This window comes from Canis lupus, chromosome 9 (assembly GCF_011100685.1).
Source record: "Canis lupus familiaris isolate Mischka breed German Shepherd chromosome 9, alternate assembly UU_Cfam_GSD_1.0, whole genome shotgun sequence".
Lineage (NCBI taxonomy): Eukaryota > Metazoa > Chordata > Mammalia > Carnivora > Canidae > Canis > Canis lupus.
In genome coordinates this window covers 15,824,845-15,837,960 of record NC_049230.1, presented here as the reverse complement: position 1 = coordinate 15,837,960, position 13,116 = coordinate 15,824,845, and the positions used below count along the sequence as shown (strand labels likewise).

Genomic DNA, 13,116 nt, shown 5'->3' with positions numbered 1-13,116 from the left:
TATTTTTTTTTTTTTTAACCAAAGAAAGTCCTGGATGAAGTAGATTCAAAGAACTGTGAGCAAACAAACAAACCAAACTATCTTAGAAACACCATAGACACAGATTCCTTGACTGAGGTAATTTGGGGCATCTATTTCCAGTCATGGCATCTCATTAGGAAACAGATCACCACGAAAGGTGGTTGGTTTGACTTTAGGGAAGGGAAGAGTAGCCAGGCGGAGTATGTAATAGTGATTGCTCTGCATCATCTTACAGCACACGAAAACACTGACGTCCAGATATCTTCCACAGTTGACTTATGACACAAGAGAAAGAAAAACGGGAAGAAGATCTAGGTGGAGGGGTAATGGGGGGAAGTAAGACCTCCGAGGAGGCTTTAATGTGGTGGCTTTCCGTGCCTTGCCCACTAGCTCCGAAAACCACATTACTTCTCGTCCAACCTGGCAGGAACAGAAGCAGCGTCACAACTTCACCTCAGGCTCTCAAGCTGTGGTTGGTGAATTTTCAGCAAATATTCTGCGGAACTAGTCTCCCTTCTCTCTCGTCCCTCCCCGCCCACCTACCCACCCATAATGGTTGTGCGCCTCATTCTGATTCCCACCACAGCCAACTGTGGCTTTGGAAGCGGTTTATAGAATATAACTGAGCATCAGGCAAGGAACAACCGACATATGTAGGGTTTGATGACTCCGGGAGTGATGTGTTCGTAAGGTGACTGAAGTGGGGGAAACCTAGGGGAACGTTTTGCCCATGAGCAGCAGGAGGACAGGCCCAGAAGTGGGCGCACGTGACAGCAGCAGCACCTCGAGAGTGACATCACCCCTCCGGGGGGCGGAGCCGAACTATTTAGGGCCTTGTCTGCTATTGAGCTTCCACCCCTTTTTCCCACCAAATGCCCTCGACCCCACCAGGCAGAGCCCCCTGAGGAAACGAGAAATGCCCAGACCTCACAGAGCTGCAGAGTCAGGGCCCGACCTCTCGGCGCAGGGAAGGGTTCGGTCTTCACTCTCTCTTCCAGCCGCTCCCCACCCCCAGACTGTGGAGGGGGCGGGGGCGCGCGCGCTCCACCACGCACGCGCTCCCACGCACGCGCTCTCCCTCCGCGCTCGCGCTCCTCCCCACCCCGGCCCGGAGGGGGCGGGGCTGCGGGCGGCCTGGGAGGGTGCGACGCCCCCGGCGCGGCGGCGGCGCTAGCGAGCGGCCGGCCGGGCGCGGGTTGCTGGGTGCGCTGCTCCGGCGGGGCCCGCTGGCACAGCCGCCTCGCGCGAGCCGCCCGCCGGGCGGGGGAAGGTGCGAGCACTCTGAGCGCGGGGGCTCGGGGCTGCCGGCGCTGCCCTCCCGCCGCCGCCCTCCGCGCCTCCTCTGGGCGGCCCCGCCCCCGTTCCCATCCCCCTCGCGCTCACCTCCCGGCTGTGCCGCGCGCGAGGCGGAGCGAGGCGCCCGCCGCAGCTGCCGCCGCCGCCGCCGCCGCCGCCGCCGCCGCCACCGCCGCCGCCGCCACCGCCGCCGCCGCCGCCGCGCTGAGGGGCGAGAGCTTGCACCCGCGCCGCCGCTGACAGGAGGACCGCCGCGGGCTGCGCTTGCCCGCTGCGAGGCCCCGCCGCGCCTTTCCGGGGCGCAGACCCACCGCGGGCGTCGGAGCGCAGCGAGGTGCTCTGGGAATCGCGGGCGGCGCCGGCGGGCGGCGCGGTCCTCACTGGGGATCCCGGGGACCGGGGCTTGGCCCCGAGGTGCAGCGAGCCCCTCAGAGCCGCAGGTAAGAGACCGAGGGAGCGGCGGAAGGAGGGGTCGCCTTAGTGACAGGGGCGTTCGCCTCCACTGCCTCGGCTCCTGGGAGAGGGGCGGGGGCGAGCTGGGAATCAGCGAAACGGCAGCGAAGTGTCCTCCGGTGTCCAAGGTGTGGGGAAGGTTGGCTCCAAATGTGGCACCCAGGGTGGCTTCCGATGGGGAGGGGGACGGTCACTTCGATGTCACCGAAGGTGTCATGGAATTCGGTACCGAGAGAGGCTCTAGATGCCGGGGACCCAGGGTGAGATGCGAGGCAGATTGCTAAACGTGGCAGGCAATGTGGTGCAGAGCGAGTTGCAAAATGTGCCCCCAGAATGCAGCATAAAAAGTAGTTGTGAAATGTGCCAGGTAAGGCGCAGGGTGGGTTGGCCTGTGTGGCATTGAAATTCATGGTAGAAGTGTTGTGAGCGATATTAACAGTCCCCCTGGGAAAGGAGATGTGGTGTAAGAAAAAGATTAATAAGGCTCATTGCTAGATATTTTATCTCAGGAAATCGAGAGGAGCTAGGATATGCTATTTTATGAGATATAGTACGTACCCACGTGAAAGAAAAAAAAAAAGCATATCGTGTCTGGTTGTGAGATGGGAAAGAAAAAATAGGGCTAAAATAATTCCAGGTTTTGCCGTCAGCTTGTAGAGCACCGATATAATCGTGTCCTGTCTTTTATTTCAGTTGTGGAATGTTTAAAATGGGTTTCACAAAATATAAACAGTGATAATTAACATTAGGAAGATTGGGTATTTTGGGTGTCTTTCTACTCTGTTCTCTGCTCCTCTCCAGGAAAAGAAAAACAATAAACAAAAAAACCCCACACCACATCCTGATTGTAATTCTGAGTTCAAGATCATTAGGCATAGGGATTTATTTTTTCCTATGTGCCCCTGTCTTCATTTTCACACAGGTGAAAATATCTGGAATGAGGAAAACAAAACAATATGGTGAACAAAAGGGATAAATTTTCAGGCATTTTGAGGGGTTGGAGCCAAAAGCTATTGCAGTGGTTAATTACAGTGAATGACAGTAGTGCTATATTCTTGCATGTTCTTGGTGTTGAGGTGGCAAAATAGGGAAAAAAATTGAATACAGTAAATGTAGCATAAAAAGCAGCAACATGGATACTGTCAGTGGAGCACTTCTTGCAGCGCTTCCCAGGTATATCATCCTAGGAATGTGAGCACAAGAATAAAATATTAAATATTCTTTCTCTGTTTCTTTCTCTACGTTAAATATTCTGTTTCTTTCTCTATGTATGAAATTATCCACATCTGTGAAACATTGTGACTTCCACTTAAGAAGAATATCTGTGTTTTGAGAGGATTGTCAGTAAATAGCTGGAATTTCAGAAGTAACAAAAGATAGTTCAATGAGCTATGTGATATAACTTACATATGTACATTCAATGAGTGTCTACATGCTATGAAACAAACAGGAATATCCTGTTCATTAGGATATAGTTAATGATTGAAATTTTGGTGTTTTATGTTGTGATTACTGTAGAGAAATTGAATTACTTGCCTGAAGAATGTTGTTCTTATAATAGCAGTAAGTAATTTGCTAGATAATCTGAAAATTCATACTGATTGGCTTCCTCTTGCATCCACATTCAGCCACTAAGGGATCATTTGCTTCAAAGACAAAACTGGATTTTCCTTCGTGGTTAATTTTGGGTTTTAGTGTTTTCTATAGATACGGCCCTCACCTTGAGGCTATGTTGGGGCTAAAGCAGAGAGGAGAGGGCCAGAGGAGAATAAAGAGCAGTTCTGTTGGGTCTTCCTGTTTTGTTCTGACTGTAAGCCATATGTACTGCCACCCCCTACTGTCTGTAGGAAGAGGTGTTGCAGAGCCCCATTCTTTTCTTGTTATCACTGCCCCCTTGTGTAAGGGAAGAAATTGATAGTTGCACTTGGGAAAACCACTTTCCCCAGATTGTTCTTGAGAGTGATTATGTGGCTCTATTAGTCATCTATTCTTTTCAAAGTTGCAGGGGTTTAAACTTACTGTTAATCAGGTTTCAGATTTAATGTCTGTTTTTAATAATATCTAGTTTTAGTCAGTAATTCAAATTGTTCAGAATGTTTTTAATATGTTTGGAAAGATGGAGTACTATTACTAGTAGAAGTAGGTGTAATAGCTCACCCGGATATAGCACTTACTCTGTACCAGTCCTGTTATTCATGTTTTAATCAATTTCAACACCCTATCAAGTATGTCCTGTTTATTTACGTTTTACTGATGAGAAACCGAAACACAGAGATGTTCAATAACTTGCATTGGCCAGTCAAGAATCAGATTTAGCTGGCAAGTAGAAGAGTTGTTGCAATTCAGTAGGTATGTAGTAAGACATATAAATGTTAAGCCTACGAATATACCAAAAATAGTTACTTATAGTATGAACATTTCTCTTACAGGATTTACTTTTGTAATTTATCTCTGGGATTGTGAGTAGAGGAATATTAGTACTTTTTATGTGATTAAGGAAATATTTGCAATGCAGGTTGGTTTGGGGGGAGCTTTAGAGATACAAAGTTACTTTCAAGTAGTTTGGTGTGTGTGTATGTGTGTACATAGTGTGCAATAAAGGTTTACTGGTGATTTTAAAGAGATAATGCAGCACATACACAGGGATCTACATACTATCTCTTTAAAAGCACCAGTAAATCTTTACTTTCTCGAGGAAAATTAAGGAGAAATGATCTATTTCTCCTACATCTTCATACTTTTATCTCTATTTTATTTTGAAAAGTAGCAAAAATGGGTTGGATGCTGGTGTACATTTTACCACTTGCATCAAGAATCTTGGCTCAGATTTTCAGAAATACATATTGTTTCATATATATTACATATGAATTAATATTTATTAAAAATGTGTAAATCATAAAGAACAGTAGGGGCAATTGGGTGGCTCAGTTAGTTAAGCATCCAACACTTGATTTCAGCTCAGTTCATGATCTCAGGGTTGTGAGATCGATCCCTGAGTTGGGCTTATATGCTGGGTGTGGAGCCTGCTTAAGATTCTCTCTTTGTTTCTCTTCTCCTAAAAAAAGAAAAAAGAAAAAAGAATAACAATCAAGGTACCTGGGTGGCTCAGTGGTTGAGCGTCTGCCTTTGGCTCAGGTCGTGATCCCGGATCCTGGGATTGAGTCCTGCATCAGGCTCCCCATGGGAGCCTGCTTCTCCCTCTGCTTTCTTCTTTCTGTGTCTTTCTTGAATAAATAAATAAAGTCTTTACAAAACAAAAACAAAAACAAAAACAAAAAAAAACCAAACCAATCCTCTCTTATACTTGTAACAGCTATTTTCTTCTGTAAGCCAAACTTTCTGCCATTCTGTAAATCACATATCTCATGTAATCAAACACTTCTTTCATTTTTATATACATTTATTGGTAAGGGGATTCAAGATAATCTATTGATTATGGCTAAGATTTATTTAGGATTTATGTTTATATACTTTAGTGTACTTAATAAATTGTCATAGAGTTAGATCATTCTTTGTATTTTAGATTGGTTGATAGTTCCTTTTAGCATACTTCACTTATGAAACCTAATTTGATGTTTACATCTTTATCATAAAGTTTTACTAAAACATTGTTAAACATTCCATTATTTCCCTCTTCCATGTTTGATTCTTGGACTGTCCCATGCTGGTTCTCTAGTTTTCCCCCATACTTCCCCATAAATACTTTTGCTTTTTTCATATTTTTTGAATGACTTTGTGTGCATTATTTTGAATGGAGAAGAAAGTAAGCCTAGAAAGGAGAACAGTAATCCCCCCTTATCTGCAAGGGATACATTCTAAGACACCCCAGTGGATGCCTGAAACCGTATATAGTACTGAACCCATATATACTGTTTTTTTTTTTTTTCTATGAGTATGTTCCTACAATAAAGTTTGCTTATTTATTTATTTATTTATTAAAATTTAATTTATAAATTAGGCATGGTAAGAGATTAACAACAATAACAAAATAGAACAATTAGGGATCCCTGGGTGGCACAGCGGTTTGGCGCCTGCCTTTTGGCCCGGGGTGCGGTCCTGGAGACCCGGGATCGAGTCCTACGTCGGGCTCTCTGCATGGAGCCTGCTTCTCCCTCTGTCTGTGTCTCTGCCTCTCTGTCTCTCTCTGTGTGACTATCATGAATAAATAAATAAAATCTTTAAAAAAAAACAACAAAAAAACCCAAAATAGAGCAATTAAAACAGTGCATTGTAATAGTTATGAGAATGTGGTCTCTACTCTCAAAATATCTTACTTTGTTGAATTTATTCTTCTTGTGATGACTGAGATGATAAAATACTTATGTGATGAGATGAAATGAGGTGAATGACCTAGGCGATGTGGTGTAGCCTTGGGTTATTTCTGACTATACATCGGAAGGAGGATCATCTGCTTCGGACTATGGGCAGTTTAGCAGGGGACCACCATATACTAAACCGGTACAGTTACAAAAGGGGAATATTAGCGTAGTTGATCTTGGAAAACAAGTATACATAAAAGAAATGCATCAAAGTTCTCTCCTTGTCATATTTCTTCCTTTTACAATAGAATTAAAACTGAATTTCTGAAATCTAGTGATTGGGCATAGTAGTTGAATATACTTACACAGAATCACCAATGTTAGCTGGAATATTTACTCATGGTTCCCAGATTTTATTTCAAGGGGCTAGAACAAGCTGTTGCAGATGGCTGTTTACTTTTCTAGTACTAGTCTGATCAAGGTAACGAATATAAAATAGTTTGGAAGTTAGTTTAATTATTTGGACTATTTTTTCCTTTGTGAATGAATTGAAACTCAGCATTGTCCTATCTGCTGAGTACTTGTAGTTAACAAATATCGTTATTATTTGGAGAGAAAGCACCATATAAATATACTGTATAAGTAAATAGTCTTTGTTATAATATGAAAAATATCACCTGGTTTGTTTAAATAACATCTTTTGTAGTAATTTGTATTACATGAAGATTGTTTACAATAAAAAAATGAGTTGAGCTCCATATGATGATGGAGGGTACATATTCCTGATGAGTCTCTTTAAAAAAATCCATGGAAAGAAATGGGTTAAAAGAAGAGTTTAAAGACTTAGAGCAACATTTTCTCAACCAATGGCCCTTTTCCTTTCTTTTAGATGTATTTTACCTTGAGTATTTAAGATTCAAGGTAATGTTAGATGGAGAACAATAAATTTGGGCCTGAGTTTTAGAAGGTTTAAAGCAGGGTGAGGATGAAATACATGAAAAAATTTTCTGGTAGGGATTATTCTTATTTTGGAAAGCTCTGTCTAATTACAATACCATGATTATTTCTGGAAACAAATTTATTAGGTCAGTTTATTTTGTTTAACAAAAATCTTTATAAGTCATTTGAAAAGTGTGTTTGTGGATGTTTTAAGTATCAGATAAGTTGCTTTTTTATGGGCCCATATGTTACAAAAATATCTTGTTATGTTCAGCTTCTATTTGTCTTTGAATAGTTGGAGGTATAAATGACTAGGTTTAAGAGGCGAAAGAATTAAGTTTGTATTAGTTTTAATCATGCTTTTGCTTTACCCTTTTCTTGCCCATAATATTAATTTCTGTCTTTATTCAGTGAATAGTAGGTATATCCTATCTCTCAAACTCCTTTTTATCAGAACGTGAGAGATTCTGATGCCATTTAAATGTAGTTGCATTATAGTGAGCAATCTTGTTACTGTGGTGTTTTTTTTTTTTTTTTTGTTTTTGTTTTTTTTTTAATCCAGTTGCCTAAATCCTAACTCTGGGAAACGAACTAGGGGTGGTGGAAGGGGAGGAGGGTGGGGGGTGGGGGTGAGTGGGTGACGGGCACTGAGGAGGATACTTGACGGGATGAGCACTGGGTGTTATTCTGTATGTTGGTAAATTGAACACCAATAAAAATTATTTTATTAAAAAAAATAAATCCAGTTGCCCTTTAGACATCTCTACTTTTTTATTTCACATTTATGTACCTTTCTTTCTTAGATACTTTGCTGCCAGAGGGATCTTTCTAACATGGTCATCTGATTATGTCATTCTTTTCTTCAGAATCTTATCACCTCATCACTTAATGGATAAAATGGAAACTCCTTAGCAAACCATGTAAGGTCCTTCATGATGGTCTGATCTTTGTCTTCTCTTTAGACTCATTGCCTGCCATATTCTTCTTCAAAGTTCTAGGCATCAGGAGATACATGTAGAGAAATACACATATGTACACCATCTAGAATATTATTCAGAGTAACTCCTGGACTATAGTTAAAACTAACTCTAAAGACTCTTAATCATAGGAAACAAACTGAGGATCGCTGGAGGGGAGGGAAGGGAGGGGTCGATGGGTGGATGGATGAGGTATCTGAGTGATGGACATTAAGGAGGGCATGGGATGTCATGAGCCCTGAGTATTGTAGAAGACTGATGAATCACTAACCTCTGCCTCTGAAACCAATAATACATTATATGTTAATGAAATTTAAATAAACAACAACCACAAAAAACTAACTCTAAAGATAAACCAATTTTTATTCCTTTTTTATTTCCTGGGTTGGGGGAGGAAGATTAGAAGGTTCTGTGTATGAACTTTAGCTGATTTTTCATTATATATTACAGGGGTTGGCACACTACGGTGCATGGGCCAAACGTAGCCCAACGTCTGTTTTGGTATGATCTGCAAGCTAAGATTGGTTTTTATATTTTTAAGTGATTGAAAAGATATCAGAGGAAGAATAATGCTTTGTGATATGTGAAAATTATAGGAAATTCAAATTCACTGGCCATGAAGGAAGTTTTATTGGCATATGGCCATGCTCATTCATTTACATTGGTTATGGCTGTTTCATGTGTACAGCCAGAGTTGGGTAGTTAGCACAACAAAACCTAGATATTGACTGGCTAGCCCTTTACAGATAGTTACCAGTCCTTAGGTATTTTATAAATGGTCATTGAATGTCATAAGTTGGAGATAGACCAACTATGTCTGTTGAAGTCTCTCGCAGGGCATAATTGCTTCTATCGACTGAGAAAACATTGGCTACTTTGCCTTAGTAAGGATTTATCTGACAGTCTCCTATTGGGTCTTCGTGTTACAACTGTATAATGTCTAACTCTGAAGAAGTTTCTAACAAAGCATATTAATTGATCCTATTCCTGAGAAGAGGAACCCAAGTAAAGAGTTTTGAAGCACAGCATAGAAGAATATTTTTCTTTGTTTGCCCCAGTCTCTCTTATATGCATATTTTGTATTAATAAAGGTTGTTCTATGAAAAACTTGATTTTTTATATTAATTTGTTATACATATACCTTGTGTTTAAGGCATATGAGCTGAGTTAGATTAGGTACATTGGAAAAATTGGGGGATTTTTGCACATTAAATTATTCACTTAAATATTTGTTGACTACTATGTATAAGGAGTTTGACTACTGTAGTCTTTCAATTGAAAGTGGACATTTCATATTCTTCCTTAAATAAAAGCTAATAGTATAATTCAGAATTCTGTGTCCTAATATTCATTCTAACCTGGGCAAAATATAGTTAAAAAAAAAAGACTCCAGTGTATTAAAGTTTAGTTTTACTGTTTTCATTGGGTGGCAAAGGTATTATGAAAAGACAGTGATTTAAACATTCCTTTTTATAAATATCAAAAGTATTGCAGACCTAAAATTCATAAAGCAATACATAGACACACACATACACACACGATAATAATGGAAAACTTATTTACTCCAAACAGATCTCTTTGGATTAGATAGCCATGCTTATTTCCTTGTCTGTAATACCATACTTGGACTATCATATCTGATTATATCAAATGACATCCGATTATAGAGATTGACAACATGAAGAAATATGGCACCACTTTTTTTATTGCATGGATACCCCACCTGTGGATTGTAAGTAGACTAGTTAGTTACTAAACTTGAAAATGGGTGGGCATCTGGGTGGCTCAGCAGTTGAGCATCTGCCTTTAGCTCAGGTCGTGATCCTAGGGTCCTGGGATCAAGTTCTGCATCAGGCTCCCTACAGGGAACCTGCTTCTCCCTATGCCTATGTCTCTGCCTCTCACTGTGTCTCTCATGAATAAATAAATAAAATCTTAAAACGAAAAAACAACCTTGGAAATGGTACTGGATATGTAGACATTGTGATTTAATCATTTTAGTCATGGAGGATGCCTCAGATCTTGGTAAATTCCTTCTGTCTCAATGAAGGAAGTCTTTTCTTAAGCCCTTTGCAAACTTGGGTTGTGGGGGTTCCACAATGTTTAGCTTTAATTCCTGAAATTTGATAGGGCAAAGCTAGTCAGGTTATGGAAGCTTGATGGGTATTATTACTCTACAAGTCTATTTTTGTTCCAATTCCAAGGAATTCTTTTGGGCTCCCTTGGATTGGGAATTAGGGTGAATGGAGGTAGCTGGTTTCATTAGACATGTGAGTAAAGATTTGCTACATAAAAAATCCTGTTTTAGCATCAGAGAATCTTAGCTCTTTCTTTTTAGAGCTCTGAAGAGGGAGAAAGACTTCTTTGGAAGTTATCAGATATTCCTTTATTTTATTTTTAGGGGGGAGGGGCAGAGGGAGAGAGAGAATCTTAAGCAGGTTCCATGCTCAATGCAGACGTTGAGGTGGGTCTTGGTCTCATGACTCTGAGATCATGACCTGAGCCAAAATCAGGAGTCACATGCTTAACCAACTGAGCCACCTAGGCACCTCACACATTTCTTTATGATAGAATGATAATACAGTTGTTTAGTTGTAAGAAGCTTTTGAAATTCTACAATCATGAGACCAATTTTATAGTAGAAAGAACATGAATTTGTGAGTTTTTGAATCATGAAAACAGATTCAAATTATCACTCTGTCACTCACTCATTAGGTATATGAAGGTCTGAAATCTATCTTGCAGGGTTTTGATGATGAGAGAGTAAAATAATGTCATTGAAAATCCTTAGGACAATGTCCAGTATTTAAGGAATGGTTATTATTTTTTTAAATTGATTCATGAGAGAGAGAGAGAGAGGGGGGGGGGCAGAGACAGAGGCAGAGGGAGAAGCAGGCTCCATGCAGGGAGTCCAACGTGGGATCACACCCTGGGCCGAAGGCAGCGCTAAACCGCTGAGCCACCCACGCTGCCTGGAATGGTAATTTTTATTAAGCCATGGAAATCATCCTGGATTGCTCTTTTTTGATGCATGCTTCATCCAACTCCTCCCTTCAGTTCTTTACTAGCATTGTCAGTCCAGCTTTTCTTTGTTATCTTGTCTTACTCTCTTATTCAGCCTGGCAAGGCATTTAAAAGACCCATGGTAATTCAGCTACTGATTTATTTTATATCCTGAAATTTTCTCTTATGAAAGATTTGAGGAGAGTTGAGAGAAAGAGTTCTTAAATAACTGTAAACTTAAAAATAAAGACACCTAGAAGTGAGATACTGTTGGGCAGACTTCTGGTATGCATACCTTTTTGGGCTATTTCCCTTTAAGCACTACAAACTTGGCAAAAAATCAGTTTTTGATCTCCCCCCAAAATAGCAAACCACGGCATTTCTTGAGACTGTGAGCCCTTTGACAGTTCTTTTCTGTTTGATTGCAGAAACGTCAATTTTTATAAGCCTTTCTTACTTTTGTCTATAACTGGAATTTTCTCTTTTTTTAAAAGATTTTATTTATTTATTCATGAGGGACAGAGAGAGAGAGAGAGAGAGAGGCAGAGACACAGGCAGAGGGAGAAGCAGGCTCCATGCAGGGAGCCTGACATAGGACTTGATCCTGGGTCTTCAGGATCAGGCCCTGGGATGAAGGCAGTGCTAAACCGCTGAGCCATCTGGGCTGCCTTGTAACTGGAATTTTCTTTTTTCCTTTCCTTTTTTTTTTTTTTGGAATTTTCTATGATAACTTTATCTCCCCATCACCCATGCTACATGTTGATAGCTTTTTGTAATTTTTCTTTTTTAAAGATTTGTATGTGACAATCAGTTAAGGCAGTTTGCTTTCTTTAATAAAAAGGATTTGTCTATTTATAGTGTAAAATAATACATTAGAAAAAGTTTACTCCTTTTACTTTAGCATAGATAACTAGTTAACAATTCAAAATCTCATTTTTTCCCCTGAGTTTCAATTACTTCAGTACCATTTTGCCCATTTTTGCTAATTGGTGTATCATGCATACAGTTTTCATTGAATATTTTTCTTTGGCTTCCTTTCTCTTAGTTTTATCCTTAGCTGTCAAAATATCCATGACCTGATAAGTTTGCGCTAGCTATAAAATAAAAACTAGTTCAACCTGAAGACATCTTGCTTAACACACTTGAGAAAGACCACTTATATGCAACTTTAGTTCCAGATTGGATTATTTTCTATTTTTAAATAAATGAACTTCATAACAATTCCTCTCCTTGCTTTACATAATTTAATTCTAATTTTGTCTTTGGATGTATTAAAGGTAGTTATTTTTTAGTTATCAACTACTGTTTATTGTCATTACTTTTAATAAATAACTATTCTCCTCCCCTGTTCTACCTTTATAAAAAGTTATAAAAGTAATACTCTGTTTGCAACCATGAAACTGAACAAACTAGAGGTGAATAAAGGAAAAGTTAGTATTTTCCTTTCCTCTCAGGTCTTTCCCTTCTCCAGTTTTCTTCCTGGAGTAGCCAGTGTTAACCAACACTGAATGTTTTTCAGCATCTTTTTGTTGCTCAAAAACATGTAAGTATATATACACACACATATACAGGCTTTTTGTAATTTGCTTTATTCTTTTAAGAATGTATCATGGCATGTCTCCAGTTTAGTAAATGGAACTCTAATTTTAAAAAGCTGGATAACATTCCAAAGCATACTACACCATAATTTATTCTGTTGTTCCACAACGGATGGACATTAAGATTGTTTGCCTTTTTTCTTTCTTTTTTTGGAGCCACTATGAACAGTCCACTCTTACTTATGACCAGAGAAGCAAACGTTCTTTTTTTTTTTTTTTTAAAGATTTATTTGTTTATTTTAGAGAGAGAGAGCATGTGCAGATGGGAGGAGGGATAGAGGAAGAGAGAGAATCTCCAGCAGACTCCCTGCTGAGCATGGAGCTCGATGCAGGACTCAATACCATGACCCTGAGATCTCAACATGAGTCGAAATCAAGAGTTGGATGCTTAACTGACTGAGCCACCGGGCACTCCAGAGAAGCAAACATTCTAAATAAAATATTAGCAAGATAAAACTAGTAGTGTATTTAAAAGATAATACATCAGGACTCATTTCAGGAAGGCAAGGACAGTTAAATATTAACATAATTACAATATTAAAGTTACCAGATCAAAACCATTATGATTAC

The 13,116-nt window shown here is 40.1% G+C and overlaps 1 protein-coding gene and 1 long non-coding RNA gene across 7 annotated transcripts in view; one reads left to right on the top strand and one right to left on the bottom strand.

Annotated features, from left to right (window-relative positions):
* Positions 1–1,114, bottom strand: part of LOC106559249 — an 85,528-nt gene extending 84,414 nt beyond the window's left edge. The window contains exon 1 of the long non-coding RNA XR_005364309.1: positions 948–1,114. This is a non-coding gene — a long non-coding RNA (uncharacterized LOC106559249). The remainder of the gene's footprint in view (positions 1–947) is intronic.
* A 497-nt stretch (positions 1,115–1,611) lies between these two features.
* TANC2 (tetratricopeptide repeat, ankyrin repeat and coiled-coil containing 2) overlaps positions 1,612–13,116 on the top strand; it is a 369,540-nt gene continuing 358,035 nt past the window's right edge. For 4 of the 6 annotated variants that reach the window (XM_038546938.1, XM_038546937.1, XM_038546934.1 and 1 more), the window contains exon 1: positions 1,613–1,757. The gene's annotated coding sequence lies outside the window, so the exon portion shown is untranslated. Of the gene's footprint in view, positions 1,758–13,116 lie in introns of all 6 variants that reach the window. The other 2 variants (XM_038546935.1, XM_038546931.1) reach the window with 1 other exon arrangement.